The following is a 23707-nucleotide window of genomic DNA, read 5'->3' on the forward strand; positions in this document are numbered from 1 at the left end:
GAACGAGGAGTTCACATTCCGTGAGTCCTGTGGAAGGAGTGACAGTGCTTTCTGACTTACTATGCAAGTAAATAAAATTTGCATTTATGTAGTGGCTTTCACATTTCAGAATATCTCAGTTAACATGAAATACCGTGGATGCTAGAACTCTGGAATAAAGACAGAAAGTACTTCAATAGTCACTAGATCTGACAGCATCTTTTGAAAGAACAATGGAGTTAACAGCCTTGACTATCTCTCCTGAGACAAATGAGTAGAGACAAGAAATTTTCTGACTAGCTGAACCTGTCACGCAAAAAGGTGCTCCACATGATGGAATATACTTGCTGGGAGCTGGTGCAATTTGAAGTTGAGAATGCCAACTTTAGAAACACTGCCAAAATAAGGTGTTCAAAAAACTTGCTTCAGTGCTTTGTGACTTCTTTCCAGTTGAGTTCGGTTATCATTAATACTCCTCACACTTCCACCTACTCCCCTATCCATGCTAACTCACGGTGGCTCAATGGTTAGCACTGCAGCCTCACAGCTCCAGGCACCCGGGTTCGATTCCCGCCTCGGGCGACTGTCTGTGTGGAGTTTGCACATTCTCCCCGTGTCTGCGTGGGTTTCCTCCGGGTGCTCCAGTTTCCTCCCACAGTCCAAAGATGTGCAGGCTAGGTGGATTGGCCATGCTAAGTTGCCGTAGTGTTCAGGGGTGTGTGGATTATAGGTGAGTGGGTCTGGGTGGAATGCTTCAAGGGGTGGTGTGGACTTGTTGGGCTGAATGGCCTGTTTCCACACTGTAGGGAATCTAATCTAATCTAATCAAACTCATATGTCTCTATCCACTCCCAGTGGCCCTTCATGTGTTTTTTTAAGTAAATCTAGACCCACCGCCACAACCATGTCCACTCACTTATCCTCATGGCCTCTTATAACTGTTATACTAGCTCAGTGTCAACTCACACCAGCAAGTGATTCTCCCCAACAAACAACCTTTACCCTTGCACCCTCCATGCTAATTCTCCTCATGTTCACCATCAACATGTCATTAACCATGCTGTAATGACATAAAAATGTAGTTCTAAGTATGCTGTCAAAAACATCACTGTAATAAAGAGTTTAATTGATAAAAAGCCACAATAATGAAATACTTCCCGAGTAAATAATTCAATTATAAAACAAATATATTCTTCGACCTGCACAAATGATACCTAATTTATTAAGAAGCACTTGCAGTTGTCAAACAAGTTCTGAACTTACAGGTCCCCACCGAGATGATAACTTATAGAAACAATCAGGTATTAATGATATTATTATGATAATGCTTAATGTTATGCCAATGAACAACCTTTGAAGCTGCATTTATTTTTCAACTTAAGAGTCACAGCAGGCTGTTTTACCTTAAATTTAAAGGTCAGAGGATTTAAATAATTTGACAGCTGACAGGTCCTGGGATATTGTACGCCTTTTACAAATATCTACATCAATTATTGAAAGTCATTGTGACAAAGGATAGGATATGGACCTCACCCCTGTGAAAAATGGCGTCTGTTTGAATTTAGCTCTCACCTTAAATGGGCCTGCTGAGATTGGCTTTCCCTCATGTGTATGCTATCATGCTCCCTTTCTCATACTGAGAAAGATGTGAGGATTTCATAATTAAGGTGGAACTTCCAGGTCCAGGTCCCTGTTACCTTTGTGGACAAGGCAAAGTTTCATGGTGACTCCGTGGTAGTCCAGACCTGAGCGCCAGCAAATTAGTAATAGAGATAACAAGGTTTAGAGCTGGATGAACACAGCTGGCCAAATGGCATTAGAGGAGCAGGAAGGCTGACGTTTCAGGCCTAGACCCTTCTCTAGTTCCTACTACCTATGAACCAAATTAGTAATTCCTCCTTTTCTTAGCCTGTTTTCATCTGCTCAGTTGTAGCATTTTTGTACTTTTGTACTTTCCTTTTGCTCTTGTTTTCTCAATTTAAATTAAAGAATTTAACGAGACAGTACAGAACAACCTGGTAAAGTTGTGTTCACCATAATTAACAATAAAGATCTTACTTAATCTCTTTTTCTCCAAACTGATTGCATACAATAGTTAACCAACTGATACACTTTCAATAAAATTAACTTTGTTGTGTCAAATTGTAGCGATTACAATGAAGTCAGCCAGGTAGACCTCATAGAATATGAGTTTGCTGATTAGGGCTGTTTACCTGGTACAATCAGAGAGCGCTGGCTGACAGACACAAACAGGAGAGTTGGAGGTTCTGTTCACTCTATGAACTGGCTCTGAGGAAGGAAGCCAAATCAGTATCAAGTACTGTGCACATGTAAATAAAGGGTGACTTAGTAACAGGATACTGGCCTCTGTTATTACACAAGTGAGATTACATGTTTTAAAGGATTCCCCTTAACAACTCTGTATTGGGCAAAATTAGACATTTTTGTTGCATCCAGATACCCCTAAATATTTTCAAAGCAGATAAGCAGGGTCTATGGAGTATCCTTCTATTTAAAATACCTCACTTCATGTTCATTCATTTTAATAGGGATCAGAAATTAAAACTAGCTTAGAAGCTAGTCCTGGGCACATTATCCCAAGATAAACATTCTTAAATGCAGCAATGATTCTGGTCAATTTCCTCTGGCTGTCTGTTTACCATGTGAATTGTGATATCAGATTGGAGGCAAAAGCTCATTCTGTGTATATAATATGTAACGTAAGTGGATGGAAACTATAACAGCAAAGAACGTGGTATAGCAAACAGAATGGAGGAAAATAATTCAGATAGTGTGGGCACAACATGGGGAAGACAATAGTGACACTGCACTTTTAAAGCTCCATGCCATCTCAACCATCATGAATCTTTCATTAACACTTTTTTATTTTTGATCATTTATCACAGGTTGATTTCTTTTTCCTATTAATCCTAGCTTCCCAAATTCATGGTTAAAGCCAAGTGAAATGTATAATTTATATTACAGTTTGCTATGGCAGTGTGCACTGAGTGTAACTGAATCAGCTTTAGTTCCCGTGTATTTGCTCACACCAAGTAGAAAAAATAGCATTAAAATCTTTTCTTCTGGGATCGAATGCCAACAAATGCAAACAGAAAATCTTAACAAAATCACGTATTTCAATACCAATGAAGCAACTTTACACTTTAGATCTTGGATACTTGACAATGTTGGCTAATAGGCGTAAACAGGTCATGGGCACATCAAGCAGTGAGGTGCAGATTACAAGAAATGGGTGTAAACAGAGACTAGAAGTAAAGAATACAGAATCATATTATACTTTTTGCTTTTATTGCTGCAACCATTGCAGTATAGTCTAAACAATATCCAGGGTATGACCATTAAAATAGTAGTTACTTCCTATTAACTTATTAGTTAAGATTAGTTTTGTGTTGCAACAGAAATGCATTTAATATCCATACTATGATATCATAATGCAAATTCCAAGTCATGTTCCTATATTTATCATAATACATTAAATTTGCAGCATGCCCATTAAAGAGAGCATGGAAAGAAGCACTCCCGCCACACTGGCACTTTATGTGATGTATTTCTCATAATCATTATGAAGCTGAATGGTGTACATGTGATGAAACATCACCATTCTTTACATTTTGCCTGATTGATTTTAAACTACTCACTTCCTCTTGTACATAGCAGTCACTCATAAATGAGAAAGATGTTTGCTTTCTTAACTTTCAGATTTTACTCCTTGCTTCTCTCCACAGGATGTGTTTAATGTGTCATTTGAGTTAATTTACAAAGGATTTCACTTGCTTCAAATGGAAAGAAACAGAGAAATTTCGTGAATATGGACAAAATGGAATTTCGTGTTGCCAGACAATTCAATTCTCCAAGCCAGTGGCAGCCATAGGGATTAACACACTTATTCATCAAAGCCAGCATAAAATCAAGGAAGAGAATTTATGAAGTCAAGTAAAAAAAGAGTTCTGAAGCATCAGTCTTCTTTCATTGCATTTTCAAACTAAACTTGCAGATGATGCAATAACTTGGATTTATGCACAAAGGACTAACCTAAATTTAAGTATTGTAATGATTGCACTATCTTGATGTCATTTCTCAGCAGGAAATTCAAGTCTACTTTTAAACATCTGCAGTAAAATCAAACCATAAAAAGTAACTTTTATGCATGACATTTTCACACATTACAGCTCGTGTTTCTCGAGAAGTGAAAATAAAGGGCGACTTGTTGATCTCATCTACTGACAATCCTTCTATGTATGTAAGTTATTATTAATGAGGGAGGAGAATGATGAAAAATGACTCAATAATTAACCAGGTTTGATGCAGTTTGACACGTCCTTCCCAGTCATTTGCTGATGGTGATTCATAACGTGAAACCTTGTTCCTTCCTCTAATACCACTACTTCAAATGTTTACTCCCTTACTGAACCATTGACATGTTCGTTCAGATATTGACCATATATTAAACCTATATATACAAATAATGTGAATGAACTGCGAGTGGACACTGCATTATATGCTCTTAAAAACGAGAGAGTTATAGGGCCATCTGCTACAATAGTAAACAATCTTTAGGTCGTTATGCTTTAGGCAGCACTGGTTGCATGTGTCTGTTACAACAAGCAATTTGCTTGAGCTGTTTTCCCAAGGAGCAGTGATTTACAAATTGGTTTAACACAGAGCTGAAAATAATGGACACTGTGTTGAAGTTAATTTTTTGTGTTTTATCACTATGCAGCATTTTCTGACAGAGGTTTAACACAGCAGTAAACGCTTATTGCGAAAGAACAATACAGGCAAGACAGAATTATTTAAAGGAACTGAAATATTGTAGAATTTATAACAGACTAGAAATCTAATTGAAATTCTTCTAAGGCTGTAAAGGGGGCTTATAGCGGTATGGTAATGCATTTACCTCTGAGCCAGGAGGCCCAGGTACAAGTCCCATCTGCTCCAGAGGTGCAGAATAACACCTCTGGACAGGATGATTAGAAAAAAATGATAAAGAGGGCTGACAGAACTCAACTAGAAACAATGGCTAAATAATGTGAAATGGATCTTCCTTAAGGGAATGGGGTCAGGGCCAAGTTATATAGTTGTGTTCAACTAACTGTGACCTGGGTTCACCTCTAATGCCTCATATGGTAAGTTGACTTCAGTGCAATTCACATCAAATTGGGTTGTCATTCAGTCTGGGATTTCCTATTTGCCAAATCTGCTTTGTGGATCCATGAAGGAAGAGAAAGGATGAATGTGCATCTGGCTCAGGCTCAGGGTCGCTCACACACCCACCCCCATTCACCAAACACACATTCACTCACACACCCTCATGTACCCACACATTCACACCCAAACAATCACACCCACCTACCTACCTATTCACTCACTCAGGCCTGCTGACCATCAGCCGATTACTATGGCTAAGGAGTGGGATGTGGTGCATTTGAAGGTACCAAACTGTGCTCTCTCCTGCTCAATCCAACAGCCCAGCTATCCCTGGCAGGGGTGGTGCTGCAATTCTAACTCCTCATCAATGTTCCATCTACTCCCTCGCTCCGTTCCATTGACAGACAGACCCTCCACCTAGCCCTAGCATAAAAGCTTTCTCCCCTGAAACAAAAAGAGAAATTGTTAGCAAAACTCAGTAGGTGTGGCCACACCTAACGGAGAAACAGAGTTAACATTTTGAGTCCTGTTATTCTTCGTCAGATGACAAGCAAATGGATCCGATCCATTAGTTCTGTTTTCTCCCCACAGATGCTGCCAGACCTGCTGAGTTTCACCAGCAATTTTGGTTTCTGTTTCAGATCTTCAACATCTGCAGTCCTTTGTTTTATCTTTCTAACCCTTACCCCAACTTCCTAAGCAGTGACCTGACTCTCATTTCTGTCTGAATCCTCAGGAACCTGACTCTCATATCCCTCCTACCTCAGCCAATGTCTCCATAAAACCTTCCAAATTCCCTTTCTATAGACTCACCACTGTGGCTCCAAGGATTGGGTGGATTAAAACCATTCATGTTGCATTGTGCTTTGCTCCTCCCATCACAGACTGTTTCCCTCCAGCATTCACCACTGATAACATGAAAGAGAAACAGCCACTAATTGGAGAAGTAACTTGAAAAGTCTTCCAGTTCCACTTACCAGCAGTTTACAAAATGGTTTGGTGAACCACATCAAATCTCTCCATGTTATGAAGTCCAAATCTCCTGTTATATCAATTCACAACCCTGTCCTATCAATTCCATTAAACGTATGGGAGAGCATACCAGGAGTAGCATCAAACATGCAAATAAAGAGACGGAAACTTGGTGAAACAATGGTACAGGAGGGCTTGCTCTGCCACATGCCGTCATGAACTATAATTGGCAATTAAACCACAAACCGGAGGAACAAGGTGTATAAACATCCCTTCAAATGATGGCGAAACCCAGGATGGGAAAGGACGCCCGCACAAAGTGTCCACTGGCAAACACTTTATGTCGTACGAATTGGCCAGCTACAATATATCACAGATACATAGTTGTCTCTTCAGAGACATCAGGGTCAATTTAAGGCTACGTTCATATCATTGTTAAAACACTCCAGTTCACACAAGGCTACATTGGACATTGGTACAACACCGTTCAGGAACAGTCCTTCACATCCAAATGGCTGGAGCTTCTCTGGCACAGTGTATCCTTTCAGATACTAACTACATTTGACAACTACCAGCTTCAAATCTCCACTCTTTCAATCTGTACATCACAGCTAAAGAATAGTTATTCTTGTTTAAACAATATATATTAAACTGAAATAAATCAAATGCACTGCATATGACAATACCATGAGCAAGGGAAACTTCTTGTGTCATTGGACCATTGTCTACACAGAAGTGTTGCACCTGATTTTTCTTTCTGAGAAGAAGCATCATCCATTTGATGGATTTTATAAATCTGTGCATTTAGCATGAAGCTTCATGTACTAGGGATAATCAGGAATTCAGGCAAGGCAATCAAAGAGGCTGAAAAAATGTATGCCTGATAATTTGTAAAGATACATAATCATAAGGGATTGGACAGGCACCCTTTCCGAATTACTGACATGAGCTCTTTACCTGTAAAACTCTACACCTCAAGAGCTATAAGACAAATCTACGCAATCTGGTCAGAAACAGTATTTGAAGGTTAACTTTGTCATTCACAGTGGTTGCTGTTTCATACTTAAAAACATATTCAGACTGAGTGATAGACTGCTATTCAACTCAGGCAGGATGTAACCAAGCTTGACATTTGGAGAATGTTGGCCCTACCCAAATGATATTCTTCACAAAACATAGACTCATGTTGAACTGCAGTTTTAAAAGGCTGTATCGCAATCACTTTTAGATCTCACTAACCTTCCTTAGCTTACCTGTATACAGGAGATAGATCAGAATGCAAGACAAAAAATTCATGGGGAAAAGCATGAGGCATTTTGATGCAATAATCATTGAACTTGTTGATAGTTTCCACAATGTTGCTATTGAATATGTTTAAAGGGATGAGAATATAAGTCTTTGCAAACATTGGAAAGCAAAATTATACATCATGTTTCACAGAACAATGAAAAAATGCAAGCTATTTTTTAAGTGGCACATAAAATCACACATGTTGAAGATGATAGTTCAATTACCACTTTTTTCTACAATCTATTATGTTCTTCTAAATAAACTGGTGGTGTAACGGTGATAACACGCTTGCGTAACTGCCTGTAAGTATTCCAGAGCATTTAACAACAATTCGTGTTGTATGAAAAAAACTTAGAGACAACTTAGCTTATATAAACTCCAGAGCTAACAGTAAAGGTGACACCAAACCATGGTCTGAGATTGCCACACAGGTTACAGCAGTCCCAGCCCCATCTGGAGCATTGTCCAACACTGTAAGAAACCAAATCGTAACTCATATAGAACCTTATATCCTAGCTCAATGGTTCCTATTATTCCCAAAGAAAACTCTGAAAGAACTGCAGATGCTGGAAATCAGAAACTAAAACAGAAATTGCAGGAAAGCCACAGGAGGTCTGTGGAGAGAAATCAGAAATAACTTTTTGGATCCAGGGACCCTGTCTCAGAACTGACGATATCTAGAAAAACTTTTGTCTTTAATCTCTTCTTCAGAACCCATCATTCCCAGCATTTCAACAAATGCAAGACTTAATAATTAATGTATGGTCCTACGCAAGGTTTTCAGTGAATGAAAAACAACGATCCTTGCTGCTGATGCACACTATCCCACACCATGCAAAACCAAGCAACTGAGTTAATGGTGTAAAAGGGTATACCTTAATGGAAAAGAAAGCATCAAGCAGAGTTCGCTTGCAAGTATTGGAAAAAACATTTGGCCAAAGGCCTCAAGTCAACAGAAAGCAAATGCAAATTTTCTCTCTGAGAATAGGTGGAATAAATGTGAATTCTCCAGATGAGTATGGCATCCTACAGAATAGATAAGGTTAAGATTGAGGTGCCTCTTAGCAGAATATTGAGGGAAGGTGGGAAGTTAATCTGAGTGAAATAATATATTGTTACACCCCATATTCGTGTTAATAGTATTTGTTTTGTTAAATCTTTTATATACAATATATATTTTGTTTTTAACACCGTGAAATATCACGGCCTAGTTCAATATTTTCTAAACATTAATAATCCCGAAGCAGACTATAACAAAATATCATAGGCAATCATGAATGATCTCACAGAACAATCTGAAAAGACACAAGGATGAATCTTACTTTCTTGGGGGGGGGGGGGGGGTCTTGGAAGGTTTGTCACCAAACGGCCTAACAAGTACTAAACTCGCCTTATTTATTATCAACCACACGCTGTGGCTTCTCTCACATCTGATTTCTGCCTCGTGTTACCAAGCATAAGTCCCAGAATAATTTCTTATGCAGTGGGTATCTACGAAAAGAATGGCATCCCTAAATCTTTAAAAGCCTGTGGTGTACCTGAAGAAGCATGGTCAGTCCAGAGCTGCCCTGCACAATTTCTGACATTTGCCCCAGAATTTAACACCCCCACTTTGCAAACAGGTTCCTGAAGACCCTGCTGTACACGATTGTGCCAATGTAGGATCTCCTCCTCCTCCAGAACTAACAGTAGAGGCGACAGCAAACCATGGTCTGAGATTGCCACACAGATTACAGCAGCTCTAGCCCCATCTGGAGCATTGTCCAACACTGTAAGAAAGTAAATGATCTTCCAGGATAAGTTACACTATGTTATCTCTGATACTTCACACTATCTGTATAACTGCAACTACCTCCCACTAAGTCTTATGCTTTACGACTCTCACTATTGCCGGCAACATTACCCTCACTCACTGTCACTCACCTCAAGCCCAACAAGCTAACCCTGCGCACCCAGTTACACTGCCAACTCACTCACTTGGGACACCTTTACACCTGCACCTGGTGTAAATCTCAGAAAAAAAAGTTCAATCTTTTCAACACCAGGTGTATCCCTCCTTCAGCCACAATCCAACTGATCAGTCAATTTTGCTATGCAAGCTCACTTATCAAACTGATCAAACCAACCAAGGAGTATGGACTTGATGGTTGCAGTGATGGTAATGCTAGTGATTGTCAGCTAGGTGGAACTCAAAGAAGTGAGTTCTCTGACTGAGGCTGTTCATCTGGTCCAATCAGGGAGTTCTGGCTGACAGATAAGAACAGGAGTGTCTGAAATCCTGTTCAATCTGATAACTTGCTCAGAGGGAACTGGATCAATGTCTTGGACTTTCCATGTGTAAACAGAGAGTGACTTGGTGACAGGAGACCAGCCATGTGTGGAGTTATTTCAATGCTAAATGTTCAGCACAATATTTTTCATTTTGAAATCACTTTGACCCAAAAGAGATTCCCTCAACATGATGCTAGCTGTTCAGGATTGAGCCCTCACTACACAGAAGGCAAACAGTAAAACTCCTCACAAGCAGTATTATGATCCACATAATTTGACACACAATATATGACTGTGCTAATTCCTCCATCTTCTTGGCTACAGAGATGATGGAATTTTATGGCCATGTCCTGGATTTCCCCATTGAGATTATCCCTGAAACGGGAGATCACTGGCTGCTGTCAAAATTCCTAACTCACTGGAAGGCTGGTGGCCAAGCCAAGGCCAACAGCTCTTTAATACCCAGCAGATACCATCAGGAGCATTGGCCACTGCCTGTACTACCTTGCAGCAGTATTTATCTGGAGTTTGTTCGGATGGCATAGTCCCTGCCTACTGTGAGCTGAATAATAATATGAGCATGATGAAATCCTTAGGTGCCTACCTAAGATGAATTTCTTCAGGGTTCGTCGCCATGAGGCCCAGCAAGTTCTAAACTCATCTTATTATTATTTGCCATCTTTCATCTTACTTTTGCCCCATCTTACCAAGCATTAGTCCCAGAATAATTTGTTACGCAGTGGATATATGGATCTCAACTAACCTCCGGGGCCTGTCATGTCCACGATTAATAGAAAAATGTCGGAAAGATGACAGGTCTCATCCTGCACCTTCTCACCCCCTCACCACCAATGCCCAGCCCACACCATAGCGAGGAGCATTAACTTCAATCCAAAAGCTTCAACTAAGTTGTGGAACTACAAGCTACAGGTGAAGAGTTTTGACGTGTTCGGGCATATTTAGCCTGCTCTGAACGATATTGTTTACCTCTCATGGCAGCACTCTTACCTTTTTCAGTAACAATTAACTTAATCTTTTCAGTGTTTGTGTTCAGTCTCGTCAGTTTTCAATAACAGCAAGTCCCTAATATTAAAATTGAATTCAAATGACAGAAGAATGGTTCTTGTTGGCATTGCCCACATTTGATATGCACTCCTAATTGCTCTTGATCTGTATGACTTCCTGGGTCTTTTTGGAGGACAGTTCAGAGTCAACCAGACCAGGTAAAGACATCAGATCACCATCCTGAAAGAATATTAAAAAATCAAATGAGTTTTTACAACAATCGACCACAGTTGTTTTGATCTGTAATAATGAGATTAGCTTTGTATTCCAGGTTTATTAATTAAATTTAAGTTCTACCCGCTATTGGTGAGATTTGCACCCGAACTCCAGAGCCTAGGCCTCTGGATTGCTAATTAACAGGTATTATTACTACACCACCATCTCCTCCAAAAGGCAAATATTTCTGCGTCAGTCCCTTATATGACTATACACTTAGATGATACACTTGGGATAAAGAACATAGAACATAGAACATAGAACATTACAGCACAGTACAGGCCCTTTGGCCCTCGATGTTGTGCCGACCTGTCATACCGATCTCAAGCCCATCTAACCTACACTATTCCATGTACGTCCATATGCTTATCCAGTGACGACTTAAATGTACCTAAAGTTGGTGAATCTACTACTGAAAGGAAGTGATAAGATCAAAGTAGCCCATTGGCCAATTAGTTTAAGAGGTGGCTCTTAAAGAAGCATGGCAACAAAAACTAAATTGCAGATGAAACCGAGCAAATTTAGAACAGCTGCAGGCTCCCTCTCTACAGACACTCAGGGCTGGGCATAACCAATGGAAAAGAGACAGGCAGTCAGGGTTGAAAGATCCTTCCATGGCCAATTGCCTGGATCTGTTCATGGCACTGTGACAGATCCAGGAGAAGACCCATGAAGAGGCCTTCTGGTCTACCCATCTTCCTCGGTAGAGTGGTCAAAACTCAAAGTATGGGGCTGAGGTGCAAATAGAAATACGGGAGCCGATTCTTTAAACAAGATAAAGGCTAAAATGTATCACATCCTGTGTATGCATGAAACACAGACTCACCCAGGTCACAAGAGAGACTGGCAGACTTGTAAACCACAAACCACGTTAGCCATCTGTTTATCAGAACAACCTCCATGCCAAATCGCCAAAGGCAAAAGGGAGTTCGCCCAATTAAAGAGCATCCCACTGGGTGCCCCTGTCTGGAGCACAACACGGAATGCCACAGTGCCTGAGTTGTTGACTTGGATAATGAAGTGGATAGTGTGCGGGAATAACTCATCCTGAAAACCTCTCATGAAGAACAGATTGGCACAGTGGGAAGTTCCGCAGGGGCTGAGGTCCCTCAGTATGTTTTTCAGACCTGGAGAGTACAATGTGCCATGGAGTTTCTTTGTCTCAGAATTGTGCCACATGATTGAAATTTTTAATTTCCATTCAGAACAGTGGGGTGGATGAGCTGATAATGTTCTGCACTTAACCAAAATCCCGAAAGTTCACCATTACTTTCTGCCTTAAAATCATGACAGGAATTTAGAATGATCCATCCATAATGTGTGGACACACATTGAAAAACTCTGATTAAATAACTCCAACTACACTGTTAACAAGGTGGATGCACTGCTGTCTAACAATCTCAAGGGATTAATTGAATGTTGAGAGAATGTCTTATGAAGGAAACTCTCTGCATTGACAAACGCTGGATAGTTAGACTGTCATTCCTGCTGTGGAGATGTTCCAGTATAGACTCTGAAAGAAGACTTTTGTAAACCTGATAAGAGAGGGATCAGTCTTACGATCCATATCTAAAACAACAGTACAAATAAAAGTTAAATAGAATGTCCTGTCATGTATGATGCACAAAATGACTCGTGGACTTCTGATGGAAATAAGAGAAACTAGCTTGAATGTCTGATCCTTGCTAATGGACAACTGAATGTGTGATTAGTGTAAGACATGCACCCCACCCCTCCTCACTGCACTCAAAATAAACCGCCAAAGAAAAAGTGGCATATGAATGGGCTGTCAAAAAGGAAAAAAAAAATCACTTCTGGTGTAAAAGAGTTTGCCAAACTGAGCAAATGCTGGATCCAGCCAAATGTCTTGGTTAGATCAAAAATGCATCTGAGAGGTAAGAGATTCTTGAGATAGTTCCAAGCTGACTTCAGTCCAATACTTTTGTGAGCTCAAGAAGACCGAAAACAAAGGACCCTCGAAGTTAAAGCATCCATGCATCTAATCTATGACTAGTCAACCATTCTGAGGAGACTGCTGTTACCAGCTACAGAATTAGGCATCATCTCTCTGCTTCCCACATCTGTCCATCCGATCCAGAACCAGTAAACTCTTCTCAGCTGTTACAGGTCATATGTCTTTTCTGTCTATTCACCTTATGAGTCATATGAAATCTCATACAAGTCCCACACTGCACCCCCACCCTGGAGGTAATTTGTGACTTCCAGGCCAAAACATCACACTACATTCCATGAAATGATAATACATTAGCCATTGCTGAGTCTACAAAAAATGATTTTGGTGTTTTAGTATCAGTTGTCCAATATTGAAGTCAGAGTTTAAGAATATTTACTATTTCTTAATTACAATATGCTAATTTAAATGTTACCTTAGCAGTTAATCATTTCCCGTACGATCCATTGGTAAATACTGTACATGCTTTTAATAGCGAATAAAAAGCTTATCAAAATTTTGTGAATACACATGAGTTAAAATTATGATTTAATACATTAAATGTGACATTTTCAGGCCATATGTTAATAAGAACTTTGAGGTGAACCATAATTTAATGTCAATTATCAGATGGACTAACTAACAACACAGAACAACTTGAAAACTGTTTGGCTCTCAGCTTGTAATAAATTGGGGACCTCAAATAACATTGTGTTGGAATGGGCCAGTTCCGTGAAGTGTTTTACTGTGAATTAATTGTAAAGTTGAAATCCTTCCAGAGCTTCCTGATTTCCATATGGGCTAAGCATGTTGAAATAAGTTAAATCTTTAACATATGGTCTGGACAGAGATGAATACACCACAAAACCATGTGTTAAAAGCATGATTTATTTCAGCAAGTTAAACAAACAAAAATACATTGAATTGCAAATCTAAGCCAATAAAAAAAGGCAATCTGTATACTCTACTTCTTGTTTCTTAATTGATGCTTGTAGAAGTATGAAGAAATGACATCATTTTGGGGCTAAGGGGTGAAAATAGGTGGGAATAATTACCTTGGTTGCATCGTAGAATGTCTGTAAGTGCTTTCATGAAAAGTCCATTCCCACGATATTTCTCACTGAAAACCCATTCAACAACTTTTTAGAAAAACTGATCTGTAGGCTTCATTAACACATTAACACAATGGCTGGGACAAAGGCCTGGATTTTCAAGTCACTGTGGCCCCCATCCTTAGAAGTCCCAATGAAACCCAAACGCACCATCGTTCCTAATAGCTGCACACCAGCAATTTAACATTGGTCTACTTAGATAGCTGTAATATCCCCATGGGGAGAGGGGGGTGGTAGTGAGAGGGATGGGAGGTTGGTTTTGAAAAGCTAAAGAGTGGGTTTAAGAGCTGTATGACCTTCTGTAGGGGGGAACGCTTGTACCGGACCTGGAGTGCCGAAAGTTCTGCTCTGGTCTGAAAGCAACCCACTTAGCTAAAACTGCAGGTTTCTCTACTACTCCCACTGCAGGTAAAATACGACAGCAAGATGAGGTCATTACATGGTCCATAATTAGTAGCTGAAGTGCCTCAAAATCCAAGATCTGGCAGGCTACCCATCAACTGCCCCATCCCAGTTTGAATTTCAGGCAGGTTATGTGTGGCAGTGGGGCATAACATTGGTTATCTGATATATTTTGTTAGCCTCCACTGCCTAAAAACCTAATGGTTGGGAGCATAAAATTCTGGCCAAAATCTAAAAGCTGTCTGGCCTAGTAAATTCTCCTCAAATCAGGCCTCACACAGACTATTCACCTCCTTGTGCTACAATTCAGGCATAAGCTGTTTTTTGTATGTAGATAAACAAGATGACTCAGACAAATTAGAAGTCCTAAAATACATCAAAATTCACTACAATTAATTTAGTACTTTACAGTATGGACACTGGTGTAATGTACAGGAGATGTTAGCCAAGCACAGCAAGTTCCCACAAATGACAAAGTAATGTTCAACTAGTGGCATATTTTAGATGTTGCTCAAGAGATAAACATTGATCTGGAAACCAGAGAGCAGAAAGATCCTTGTGTTAACACTGCAGCCAGAAGGCAGCACCTCCAGCACTTCCTTTCAGGCTACTGGAGCGTCAGCCTTCCTCTGTACTGTACTGGAGTGTTGGCCTATCTTTTACATTCCCATCCTGCAATAGCTTTATTCAATAGGGGAGGCGAAGGCCCAGTGGTATTATCACCTGAAATTTAATCCAGAGACCCAGATAATGTTCTGGGGACCCGGGTTCAAATCCTACCAATGCCAGAATTCAATAAGTATCTGGAATTAAGAATCCATTGTTGATTATCGGAAAAATCCATCTAGCTCACTAATATCCTTTAGGGAAGGAAACTGTCATCCTTACCTGGACTGGCCTATATATGACTCCAGACCTAGAGCAATATGGTGACTCTTAACTGCCCTCTGGGCAATTAGGGATGGGCAATAAATGATGCCCAGCCAGCAATGCCCTCATCCCGTCAGTGAGTAAAAAAAAATCCAATTTGAAGAGGCACAAAATTCATAGCATTCCTACTTGGTGCCAACATGAATATAAGTTTGTCTCAAGGAGAGAAATGATGCAGAAAAGGCGACTTTAGATTCCTAAAGCATTGGGACTGTTTCTGTTGAAGGTGAGATTTACACAAGCAGGTTATCTGAAAAGGAATGGGACCAACTTCCTCATGGGGGTGTTTGCTAGTGCTGTTGGGATGGATTTAAACTAGATTGGCGGGGCTTTTTTTAAATAAAGCAAGTAGTTCTGAGTGGAGAGAAACTGAGATGGAATCAGAAGGTAAAACATGAGTAAGTCAATCTGGTAGGCACAGCGAATGCAGGCTACATAAGAAAAAAGTGAGTTCATCAAGACTATGTCTATTATATTCTGATGCAAGGAGCCCAAGGAATAAGGCAGATGAGCTGTGCACACAGATACACATGAGGAATAATATTACAGCTATGAATGGAAACTTGGCTAAAAGATGAGCAGGGTTGGTAGCTCAACATTCCTGTTTAGAGGTTGCTTTGATGGAGATGGGGTGGGAGGGAGTGGCGGGAGATGTGGAGATTGAAGAGGCAAGCAAGGGATGCAACAACAAAGAAAGAATCAATCGTAGCAAAGGCAGGATGATATCTTCAAAGGATAATTAAATGAGACTACGGGGAGAAATAATAAACATAAAAGGGTAAACGCTATAGGATGTATACTATAGGATCCAAACAGTCAGTAAGAGATACAGGATCAAATATGTAATTACATTTTAGAAGAGTGTACAAATAATAAGACAGAAATAGAAGGGCATTTCAACTACTCATATATTAATGGAGATAGTTTAAGGGTCCAAGGCAAGGTGAAAGCAAAATTCTCACATTGAATGCAGGAGGAGTTGTCTTTTTAACCAATATATAGAAAGCCCAAAAAAGGTGGTTGAGAAGCGCAGTTCCAGACCTAATATTCAGAAATAAGCCCCAGCAGGTAGGAGACGTATGGGGGTGGGGGATGGTATTGGATTTGAGGTTGTAACTGTAACTCAGATTTAGTGTAATTATGGAAAAGGATAACATGGCTGGGAATAAAAGTTCTAAACTATCTCAAGGCTAATTTTACTCTGAACTATGATTTATTACCAATTTGGTCCAAGCAGACAAGAAGCAACTATTTGCAGACAAAACTATGTCAGAGCAGTGGGAGACATCCGAGGAGGAATTAGCAAGAGTCCAGGGCAAATATGTTCCCATAACGACAAAAATATGGGACCAAAACTGGAGAACTCCAGATGTCAAGGGTCATAAAGTTTAGAAATAGGGAGAAAAAAATTCTATGACAGATACCAACGGCTCGATGTGGCAGACTCTTTAAGGGAGCATAAAAAGTCCCGGGAAAATTAAAACACATTTTAGGAAAGCTAAGGAAGTGTATAGGAAAGCATTGACATGCCAAATAAAAGGAAAATCCAAAGGGTTTGTTTCAAAGAAGGAAAAAAGAGAAACACTTGGGGGGGAAAAGCAGGGCCTATTACAGATCACAAAGGTGATCTGTGTTGGACCTGGAAGACTCGAGCACTATCGTCAAGAAATACACTGTGGGAGTGTCCACAATAGAAAAGGATGTGCAGACATACACATCAGGGAGTATGTTAAATATTAGAAGAAATTAACATAAAGAGTGAGGACAAACCAATGGTTAGCAGCAGTATAAATGGAAAGATCCAGAGGTTCAGATGAGCTATAAACCCAGGCTGTTGAGAGAAGCAAGAAAGAGATATCGCAGGCCCCAGCAGTAATTTTCAATTTTCTGTAGCCACATGAGAGCTGTCAGAGGACTGATAATATTGATAATGTTGTCCCATTATTAAAGCAGGGAGGAAGAGATAGACCAGGCAATTAGAGACGAGTGAGTCTAACCACAGTGATGGGAGGTGTTTCAAAAGAATTCTGTAAGATAGAATGTATAAGCACTGAAATCAATGATTGTCAGCATGGATTTGTTCGGGAAAGGTACGTTTGGGAAATTTGATCAAATATTTAGAGGAGATAACTAGGACTGTTGATGAGATGTACATGGATATATATAGATGTATATGGATACCTTTTGATAAGGTCCTTAACAGTAGAAAGTAGGAGCCTGGAAAATACTGAAGATCTTGGCTTGCATACTCACAGATTCCTGAAGGGAGCAGGGCAGGTAGATAAGGGGTTATAAAGGCAATATGGTGTGCTTGTCTTTATTAGATGAGACATAGAATACAAGAGCAGGGAGTTTATTATAGAACTGCATGAAAGGTTATATAGGAAGAATGTCCTTGCTCTAGAGAAGCTGCAGGAGATTTATCAGGATGCTGCCTCAGCTGGAGGATCTGAGATATGAGGAATGACTGGATAGGCTGGAGTTATTTTCCTTTGAGTAGCAAAGATTAAGAGGGGACATGGTAGAGGTGTGTAATGTTATGACAGAAATAAATTGGGGAAATTGGAAGCCACTTCCTCCATTCAGAGAGAGGTCAATAACCAGGGGCCATAGGTTCAAAGTGAGAAACAGAAGGAAGGGAGAATTTTTTTTCCCACTAGATGGTGGTGGAATTCTGGAACTCATTGTCCATGAGAGTAGTTGAGTCATAAATTCTTGTTAACATTTGAGCAGCATATAGATATTCACTCGCATTGCCATTGTCTTTCAGGCTATAGCGAAAAGCTGAAAAATGAGATTAGTGTACTCAGATTTTTGTTGACTGGGGCAGACACTATGGGTCAAATGATCTCCTGTGCTGTGAGTATCTATGAATCTATCAGTCAATGCTGCTATTAACAGAAATAGTGTTATGTGAATGAATTTTTGCCATCCTCTTTTTTTTTCCAGCCTCATGCAAGTCAGTGATATGCATAAAATTCAGCCTTGCATTCAGTGCCAGAGCTGTCTGTTGTGTTATTGCATAGATCCCAGGCCAGACAGATAGTGAAATTTTAAGACAGTTATATGGCATTACAACATGTGGCCTTCCAGTATAAATGTATCTGCCTCACTTTCAATAAAGAGGGATTAATAGGATTAATCTGCTTTCACTTCACCAGCTTCAAAATCTCCCTTCCCCCCACTGCATCCCAAAACCAGCCCAGCTCGTCCCTGCCTCCCAAACTGTTTTTCCTCTCACCTATCTCCACCTCCCACCTCAAGCTGCACCACCATTTCCTACCTACTAACCTCAACCCACCCCCTTGACCTGTCCGTCCTCCCTGGACTGACCTATCCCCTCCCTACCTCCCCACCCATACTCTCCTCTCCCCCTATCTTCTCCTCCATCCATCTTCAGTCCACCTTCCCTTCTCTCCCTATTTATTTCAGAATCCTCTCCCCATCCCCCTTTTCTGTTGAAGGGTCTAGGCCCGAAACGTCAGCTTTTGTGCTGCTAAGATGCTGCTTGGCCTGCTGTGTTCATCCAGCCCCACACTTTGTTATCTTCAGTTCATGAATCTTTATTTACTCAGTATGCATAAGACCACCGTAAGTCTGAGAACTTACATCCATGCAACTAGTTTGTGTTGATAATAAGCTTCAAGACATCTGTCTCAAAAAGAACCCCAGTTTTGGGCAGATATGACAAGGGATAACTTTTAGGAAACACTCACAACATAGCATACTCACAGTGGATGAAAACATACTGAATGAAAACATATTCTGTGACTAGCAATTTTCTGTTCAGTTTTATGTGCCTTACAATGGAATGTATTTTCACTATCCTAAACTGCTGAATCAGTTCTTTGTTGGAGAATTCCATAGTGACAGAGCACATGGTCCAAGGACATATGTTTATAATTCTCTCTTAAAATCACAGAAGTCAGCGCTCCAGTATCCAGGTAAGGAGATGTTAAGATCAGACAAATCCTTCCTGTTAGCTACATTTATGCCCTACTGCCTGTTACCTTTGCTTGTCTCACATGAATGTAATAAAACTTTGTGCACAAGCAGAAAAGCTGAATTCTAGTGTTTTATTAAGTGAATTGGCAGATTACATGTAGCAAACAGTGAGCTGCAGTACCAAGAACTAACAATTAAAAACAAATGGCTGGAGATTTTGATGGCTTTACTAATATTGGAAAACTGGAAGAAAACAAATTAATAGCCAAAAGAGACTGATACATAATGGCAAGAAAGATCTCAAAGCAAAATTAAAATAAGAATACTCAGGGCTGGATCTACCTGATCCTGATAAGGATGGGCAGGGGAGATCCAGGAAAATATCGGGGAGCTACTGCCTCTAGGAATTTCCCCAAGATAAGGCTGGGAACAAAATAGGCTGCCTGTTGCATGGAAACAGGTAGCCAATTAGACCAACTAATGTCCCTCTCAGGTGCCACTTCAAGACAGTACTTGACTCACTTTAAGGCATTCCCCACAATGTTCTCTCCCACCAGCTCAATCAAGGCAGCCTCTTGGCAGCCGTACATAAAACCTGGAAGTTTCATTCCTCATTGGCATTGGAATAAGAAGCTATAGGCCAGTAAGCAACTAGGCCTGGAAAGGGCTTTCTCTTCCCAATCAATTGCTCCACTGGCTTTTGGGGTCCTCAGAGGAAGCATCTAATCTGGGCCAACAGGCATGACTCCATGTTGACCTCAGTGCCCCTGACCAGTCCCAGCAGCATCTGCCTCTCCTGATTTGGTGACCAAGGCTCTGGAACTGCTGGACGTCTACAACTGGAGAGACAACCAATTACAAAAGGGCGCCACAAAGAAAATTGTGCCATGGGTATCACTACCAATCAGTGCAGCAGCTGAACTACCATTTATTGCCAATATCAGGGTCTCAAAGCCTGGCAAAAAAAAAGCCATCCTAAAATCCTAAGGAGTGGTGCGGTGGGTGGCTCAGTGGTTAGCACTGCTGCCTCACAGCAACAGGGACCCAGGTTCGATTCCACCCTTGGGTGACTGTCTGTGTGGAGTTTGCTCATTCTCACGGTGCCTGCGTGGGTTTCCTCTGGGTGCTCCGGTTTCATCCCACGGTCGAAAGATGCGCAGGCTAGGAGAATTGGCCATGCTAAATTTCCTGTAGTGTTCAGGGATGTGTAGAATAGGTGGGTTATAGTGGTATGCATCTGGGTGAGATGTTCTGAGGGTCAGTGTGGACTTGTTGGGCCAAAAGACCTGTTCCCACACTGTAGGTGTTCTATGAAGACAAGAAAGGAATATGTAAATTAATGACTCTTCTCAATGAAAATACACAAAATAAAATTTGCATTATTTGCAGTATTGTAAAAATTGCCACTAAAAATGTGCACCCAGGTTAGACGAAACGAAATGGTCACTTTATACTTAATTACATGATTTTTTTTTCATTAAACTGCCATTGGAAGAAAAATAGTCACTGTTTTAGGCACATCGAGCCCATATAATTAGGTAAGTGTTGTGTTTGGTAATTTCCTAGGCAAAGAGGTGGCTGCCCTATAGTCACATTCATTTTAAAATTATCTGATGTACCTGCCTTAGTACACATTACATAGCTCAGTACGGCAATCTGTGTTAAAAAAAAACAGACCGTTGCCATTCATGCCGTAGTCCAAATCATGACAACGAATTCTAACACCCAAAGTCCATAGAAGGGTCTCGAACATTCAATTATACAAACCAGTAGGCTGGGTAGGCCCTCTACCCTGCTCCTTTATTCAATAAGATCATGGCTGATTTGATTGTGGCCTTGACTCCAATTTCTTCCCCATCCTCAACAATCGTTGACTCCCTTGGATTAAGATCCAAAAAATCAGTGGCGTTGTCAGGTCTGGAGAGGTCGAACCAGCATGGGATTGGGAGGTGCAGTTAAGTCTGTGACCTAACTCTGTGATGAAAATATGTTCTGGAAAGTACCATACATCCCTTTATCTACATTATTTGTTACTTCCTCAAAGAATGCAAATAAAGCAGTTTAACATGAGATTCAAACATTTGGGTAGCCCGGAGATCATGAAGAAGAAATGCTTCATTCTACTACAGTCAGGGCATTACAAACAATTTAAGGAAATTACGGATAAGTAAGGAAGACACAATAAAAACCGAAAGAACTGCGGATGTTGTAAATCAGGAGCAAAATCAGAGGTTGCTGGAAAAGGTCAGCAGGTCTGGCAGCATCTATGAAGAAAAAGTCAGAGTTAACGTTTTGGATAGAAAACTGGAAGGAGGGTACAATGCTTAACTTGGATTAAGCCTGTGGTTTACAGAGTTGAGAAAGCCCATTGACTTTCTCATTTGACTTCCCTCCCAAAGATACCCTTTCCTCCAGGGAGGGTCCAGTCTCTCACCCTTGTGCCCTATTTTATGTCCTCCCTCACCATCACCACCTGCTGGCATACTAGCATGCTGTTTCCTGCTTTCACCCTTCCTCATTCCTTGACTTCAGGAGTGACATATACTATTTTGAAATCTGATTGAACTTATCCAAAATCCAGGGAATTCTGAAAAATCAAAATCAATTTATGCATCATCTGAGCCTCCACATCTTTTTATACCCAAGGATGAAGCTTCTCTGGGCCAGAAGATTGAACAGATTGTAATGCTAATAACTTTCTCAATATTGTTACCATGGTAATTGTTATTTGTTTTGTATAAGTCACTATGTCCCATTCCTGATTCTCAATTATTTCCGGTTTGTTATTTGCACCCTCTACAGTAAAGACAGATGCAAAATTTAGATCCAAAAGTTTAGTCTCGCCTTTAACAGTAAGGTTACTCAGTGATCCCTCCAAGAAGTCAACACCTCAGATTTTCTTTAAATTGTCTACATGTGAGGGTAAAAGGCTAAAAGTATTAGAGATTGTGTTGAATTGGCAGCAAATGTGTTCCCAAAATTAAAATCTGACATTAATATGGCCTTTGTTTCCTGCATGTTGGAAACAATGTGGTTTTGGCAATGTGACAGGACAGCATCATTTGGTAAACTGCTTTGTGTTTTATTGAGATTTTGTGCTTTCTGATTCTTACTTTAAACATGATGTCACTATCAAGACCGTACAGCTTTTTTTATTTAAAAACCAAAAGAACTGCAGATGCCGTAATCAGAGATAATGGGAACTGCAGATGCTGCAGAATCTGAGATAACAAAGTGTGGAGCTGGATGAACACAGCAGGCCCAGCAGCATCTTAGGAGCACAAAAGCTGACGTTTCGGGCCTAGACCCTTCATCAGAGAGGGGGATGGGGAGAGGGAACTGGAATAAATAGGGAGAGAGGGGGAGGCGGATCGAAGATGGATAGAGGAGAAGATAGGTGGGAAGGAGAGTATAGGTGGGGAGGTAGGGAGGGGATAGGTCAGTCCGGGGAGGACGGACAGGTCAAGGGGGTGGGAAGAGGTTAGTAGGTAGGAAATGGAGGTGCGGCTTGAGGTAGGAGGAGGGAAGAGGTGAGAGGAAGAATAGGTTAGGGAGGTGGGGTCGGGCTGGGCTGGTTTTGGGATGCAGTGGGGGGAGGGGAGATTTTGAAGCTTGTGAAATCCACATTGATACCATTGGGCTGCAGGGTTCCCAAGTGGAATGAGTTGATATTCCTGCAACCTTCAGGTCATCATTATGGCACTGCAGGAGGCCCATGATGGACATGTCGTCTGCAGAATGTGAGGGGGAGTTGAAATGGTTTGCGACTGGGAGGTGCAGTTGTTCATTGCTAACCGAGCGTAGGTGTGCTGCAAAGAGGTCGCAAAGCCTCTGCTTGGTTTCCCTGATGTAGAGGAGGCCACAGCCGGTACAGTATACTACATTAGCAGATGTGCAGGTGAACATCTGCTTGATGTGGAAAGTCATCTTGGGGCCTGGGATGGGGGTGAGGGAGGAGGTATGGGGCCAAGCGTAGCACTTCCTGCTCCAACTGTTCCGCCATCTATAATCCGATGCCACCTCCAAAGACATTTTTCCATCCCCATCTTTGTCTGCCTTCTGGAGAGACCACGCTCTCCGGGACTCCCTTGTCTGCTCCACACTCTCCTCCAGCCCCACCACACCCGGCACTTTCCCCTGCAACCGCAGGAAGTGCTACACTTGCCCCCACACCTCCTCCCTTACCCACCTCCCAGGCCTCAAGATGACTTTCCACATCAAGCAGATGTTCACCTGCACATCTGCCAATGTGGTATACTGCATCCACTGTACCCGGTGTGGCTTCCTCTACTTTGGGGAAACCAAGCGGAGGATTGGGGACTGCTTTGCAGAACACCTCCGCTCGGCTCGCAACAAACAACTGCACCTCCCAGTCACAAACCATTTCAACTCCCCCTCACATTCC

At 41.1% G+C, this 23707-nt stretch overlaps 1 protein-coding gene across 3 annotated transcripts in view; it reads right to left on the reverse strand.

Annotated features, from left to right (window-relative positions):
• agmo (alkylglycerol monooxygenase) overlaps nt 1-23707 on the reverse strand; it is a 349880-nt gene that overhangs the window by 220091 nt on the left and 106082 nt on the right. The gene's annotated exons all lie outside the window — the stretch shown is intronic.

This window comes from Stegostoma tigrinum, chromosome 2, assembly GCF_030684315.1.
Source record: "Stegostoma tigrinum isolate sSteTig4 chromosome 2, sSteTig4.hap1, whole genome shotgun sequence".
In the NCBI taxonomy this organism is placed as follows: Eukaryota; Metazoa; Chordata; class Chondrichthyes; order Orectolobiformes; family Stegostomatidae; genus Stegostoma; species Stegostoma tigrinum.